The sequence below is a fragment of the Lissotriton vulgaris genome, chromosome 10, assembly GCF_964263255.1.
Source record: "Lissotriton vulgaris chromosome 10, aLisVul1.2, whole genome shotgun sequence".
Taxonomy (NCBI): domain Eukaryota; kingdom Metazoa; phylum Chordata; class Amphibia; order Caudata; family Salamandridae; genus Lissotriton; species Lissotriton vulgaris.
Genome location: NC_141698.1, coordinates 259822376 through 259827539, shown reverse-complemented (window position 1 = coordinate 259827539; position 5164 = coordinate 259822376). Strand labels below are relative to the sequence as shown.

At 42.7% G+C, this 5164-nt stretch overlaps 1 non-coding gene across 1 annotated transcript; it reads right to left on the bottom strand.

Annotated features, from left to right (window-relative positions):
- Window positions 1-825: 825 nt before the first annotated feature.
- Window positions 826-959, bottom strand: LOC147685077 (U8 small nucleolar RNA). The gene has a single exon (XR_015300772.1). It is a non-coding gene; the product is annotated as a U8 small nucleolar RNA (small nucleolar RNA).
- Between the last annotated feature and the right edge of the window lie 4205 nt (window positions 960-5164).

The window sequence follows — 5164 nt, the reverse complement described above, 5'->3', positions numbered from 1 at the left end:
ATCGTTTATTTTTGAATTAATTGTCTTTTGATAACATTAAGCAAAATAATAAAAGCTACTAATCAGCTCTAAGCCTCGAATTTTGCTTCAGGTTGAGTGTTTCAAACTGCTAAATGGTTATTTGTATCAGTACTGGCATCCCCTTCTTGTTGTTATAGATATTGGCTCAGCCATACTGATTAGAGCCACCCCCTTGTAGTTTTCTGGCATTTATAATGCGGCGCACCATGGTGCAAAAACGGCACAGATGCGTGACGCATCTGTGCCGGAAATGTGTCGCATTGCTGGAGTTGCGTCGCAAGCGCGACGCAGCTCCAGCAAGGCTCCGGGGTGCCCCATTCTACTAATGCTGCATCAAGACCTAAGACCTACGCCTGCTTCAAGCAGGCGTTGACGCAGCATTGCCCTGAAAGTGACTGAGTGAAATCTCATAGATTTCACTCAGCCACTTTCAGGAGGCGTTCCTGCGCAGAAACGCCCCCCCCCCCCCCCCCCTGCGCAGGAACACCACAGGAACGCCACAGGAACGCCCCCCCCCCCCTGCGCAGGAACGCCTCCTTATGGCGCAGTGCTTTACAACGTGACGCATCTCCGAGATGCGTCACGTTGTAAATAGGGCGCATTGTTTGCGCCGCAGTTGCGTCAAATAAAGTGACGCAATTGAAGCGCAAAGGCCTCATAAATCTGCCCCTTGTTCTCTATGTATCGGTACTTACCAGACAATTATTAACAATTTAAGACAGTTAACGGTTCTCGAATTCATCGAACCTTCGTTCAGTGCTATTGATTTTCTTTTGTTTTACGATTCAATGATCGTCAGTATGTATCAGACAGGAGAACCAAAGGCGGTTGTTAAGCACCTTCGATCTCGAGAGAGTAATCATGAACTCATCCCTCTCCAATCATCATATTCTGTTCCTCCCTTTTTTTTTTTTTGTAAAAATATACTTTATTTAAAATATTTGTCAGGTTTACATTTTAAGCAGTCCCTTATATTTGGGTGCTGTACATTTAACCATTCTCAAAGAAGCGCATCAGGCTATCTTTGGTGGTTTTCCATCAAGATTTCTCATTTTACCCATCCAGACCAACTCCTGATTTTCCAGGTTTCCTTTGCCCACTCTTGTCCAAATCTATGGGTGTGTATGCACATGTATGAGAACATTTTAGTGAAAACAAGTTTTTGGCATTCTTTTTCCGTGATTGCTTGGTGTTTGTACAAGGAAAGGTTCCTGTTTTCCCACATCGCCTCTTTCACGCAGTTTATTATTCTCCATAGTGTCCTTTCTTTATTTGCATTGCAATTCATGCCCAACCCATATAGAACCAGTTCATAGGACAGGGGTGCCTGTCCGGTTAATTCTTTAATGAGCTGTCCCATTGCCTTCCACATGCTTTGTGCTCCGCCGCAGTTCCAAATGAAGTGCATCAGGGATTCATCTGCTGCACAGCCTGGTGTTGGGCATCTTGCTGTTTTTGCCAGTTTCCGTGCATGTTGGAATTGTTTCACGGGTAGGCATTTGGATACCATCATCCATGCCAAGTCTTTCTGGGAGTTTGTCAAGTCTTTGTGATTCACCATCTCCCAAACCTTCCCTGATTGCTTCTCTGATAAGTTGTTTACCATTGTCACTGAGTCTGTTTCTTTCAGTTCTTTGCTTAAGGCCATCTGGGGTGTGATGTCCTTCGCTTGAATTTGTCTCTCTTTCAGCTTCTTGAAGAAAGGCGTGATGCCTTTGTACGCAGGGGGTGGTTCTAGTAAAAAAGGCTTTGTATTGTCCAGATTACATATGCCCTCTCTTGATAAGATGAAGCTTGTAGCAAACAGAGTGTAGGCAGCCACATGTGAGTCTTTCTTTGCATTCCCCAGTATGTTTTTAACAAAATGTGACATCAGGAAGTCATGGAGGTTTGGCAGGTCTTTCCCTCCTTTTGTGGGTAGTTTAAAAACTGTGTCTCTTTTTAGTTTTTCAATTTTTGACCCCCAAAAGAAGTTTGCAAAAAGTCTTTGTGTCACTTTTGTCCACCTGTATGATGGAGGGAAAATCATGGCAATAAACATCAGGATTGGTAGACATATTGCTTTCAGCACCAAGACTTTCCCTTCCAGGGAAAGTTTTCTTGTCGTCCAGAGCGCCATTTTCTGCTTGAGCTTTGTCTGGATCTTCTCCCAGTTTATTTCTCCCTTCATGTCCTGTGAAAAAAGAATCCCCAGTATTTTTACTGGGTCTTTGGAAGGTTTCACTGGGAGCTGAGACAGTTTGTCCCATTGTCCCACCGTCATGCAGTGTGTTTTCTCCACATTCACCTGTAGCCCAGCTGCTAGGGAAAAGAGTTGGGTTATAAGGAAAGTTCTTTTCATGGATCTAGCATCAGTGCAAGCAATGGTGACATTGTCCATGTATGCTACACATTTGACCTGTTTGCCTTGGCTGCCCGGTACCAGAGGGCCAGTTATGCACTTGTCCTTCCTGATGGCACATAGGAGAGGTTCAATTGCACATACAAAGAGTGCTGGTGATAAGGGGCATCCTTGTCTGACCCCCGATTCAATGTGGAACCCCTCAGATAGTGTACCATTTATAAGGACCTGGCTTTCACATCCAGTGTATATTAAGCCAATAGTTTTGATGAAACCTTCTGGGAATCCCATTTTCCTGAGCACTTTGAAAAGGTATTCATGACTTAGGGAGTCAAAGGCTTTCTGGAAATCAAGGGCCAAGATAGCTAGTGGATTCCCCCTGTCTTTCGCTAACCACAAGGTGTCTCTAATAATGGTCAAGCTGTCCCAGATTTTCCTTCCTGGGACCGCACATGTTTGGTCTGGGTGCACGATGGAGGCCAGCACCTTTCTGCATCTTCCTGCCAGGACTTTACTTAGGATCTTACTGTCCACATTCAAGAGGGTGATTGGCCTCCAATTGTTGATGTCCAGCTTGTCCCCCTTTTTCTCCAGCAGTTTTATGATGCCCTGTGGAAAGGAGGGGGGTAAAACATTTTTTTCCAAGCATTCTTTCAACAGACTCCAAAAATCCTTTGCAATAAGCCCCCAGAAAGTTTTGTAAAACTCCCATGGAAGGCCGTCTTGCCCAGGGGCTGATCCTTTTGGGCTTCCTGAATGATTTGGAATAGTTCTTCTCCTGAAATGGGGGTGGTTAGAAATTGTTGTTCCTCTTGGGATAAAGAGCTCTGCAAAGACCCTAGAAAATCTTCACATGCACTTATATCTGATGGCTCTTTATTGTACAATTGGGAAAAAAAGGCTGTTGTTATTTTCCCTACTTTCTCTGTGCCCTTTTGTGTTTGTCCATTTGTGTCTTTCAGTTCATTCATTACCTTATGCACTTGCTGTGCCTTTTTGAAAAAAAACCTTGAGCACTTTTCATCTTCCTCAAAGATCTTGACCCTGGAGTTAAAAATGTGTTCTTTCCCTCGTTGTTTCAGCCATTCTTTCAGTTCCGTTTTTGTTTTTTCTCTTTCCTCCCCTACTTCCATTCCACCCCTTTCCAGGTTTTCTAGCGTGATTATTCTTTGTTGTATTTCATCAAATTTTTGAAACTTTTCCTTGCTTTTGATCATGCTCTGTTTTCTGAAAAAAAGTTTTGTTTGTTTTTTTACCTCTTCCCACCATTCTGCTAAGGATGGGAAACTTTCCTTTCTGGTTTTTAAGTTGTTGTACATATCACTGTAATTTTTACATATATTTTTCTCTTGTAATAATAAGGTGTTCATTTTCCACACACCCCTCCCCATTTGACACATGTTTGAGATTTCAACGGTTGCTTTCAAGATTTTGTGGTCTGACATACCACTCTCGTTTGTTTCATAATTCCTTGCTTTTATATTTTTGGAGGTGAAAATGAAATCAATTCTTGATTTGACTTTGCCACTTTCTGCTTCCCATGTGAACCTTTGTTTTGACCCTGGTTTTGCCCCTGTATCTGACAGTTGCAAATCTTTACACATGTTTTTGAGACATTTTGCAGACTTATCAATTTCGTAACAATTTTTCTTGCCACATCTGTCTGTGGGGTTTATGATGCAGTTGAAATCCCCTGTTAACACCATTGGGGTTGCACCTGCAATAAAAAGTGGGAGCATTTCAAACAGGGACATTCTTTCATTCTTGTCGGTTGGTGCATAAATATTACAGACCTTAAAGGTGGTGTTTCTGTATTGTATGGTGACCATCATGGCCCTGCCTGGCTGTATGATTTTAGTATCAAGGATTGACATTTCTTTGTTTTTTATGAGAATGCCTATTCCAGCATTCTTGTTTCCATCCCCAGACCATTTGGAGGGGCCTTCTTCCCAATATTTGTATATGTGACTGTAGTCCGTGGAGTGGGGGATTGCACATTCCTGTAAACATATAATGTCCCCTTTTTGTACTTTGCAGAGCTCAAACACTGACGCTCTTTTCACTTGTGAGCCCATTCCTCGGGCATTCCATGATATGATGTTAAACATTATATTTACAATGGTGATTACTTTGCACGATATACAATACATGTTAAACCTGAACATTTTCAAAGCTCAATGGCGACCAGATGCTGTCACATATTTGCTGACTTCTTTCACTATTTTGCGTCTCTTGCCCGCCAATTTCTTCTGCTCCCCCTAAGTATGGGGACTGTAGAAAAAGGTCTTTGTGGGGGGTTACTCCTACCTCTTGTGAGAATAAGCTATATCCTAGGTCTTCTGAGTCTGAGAGGTCCCCTAATACACTATACCTGGACCCTGAGCAGTTCTCTCTTGGTAGAGTTTTCTTCCTATTTTCTTTCTGTTCTGTTGCGGCCGGACCACTTGGCTCCGCCGTTTGTTTTTTAATTTTGATTTTATTTCTTTTTTTAACCATCTGCATTTGGCCCTCGGTGGTTTTTGTTTCCTCTTCTGAGGAGGTCTGTTCTTCTCTTTCCCTTTTTTCCTGTGCCCTGTCCTTGGCTTCTTTGATGATGTTATATATATCTGTAGGAATAAGAGTACAATCTGAATCTATTTCCCTGTCTTCCACTTGTGAGTCTATGTCTGACATCCCTTTAACTTTCTTTTCACTTTCCACTATTTCTGTCACTTGAGTCTCCTCTACTACCTGTGTACTTTCCTTGGTTTGTTCCTGTTCTGCCTGTGGGGTAGGAGTAACAGGTAAGGATCAACCTCACTG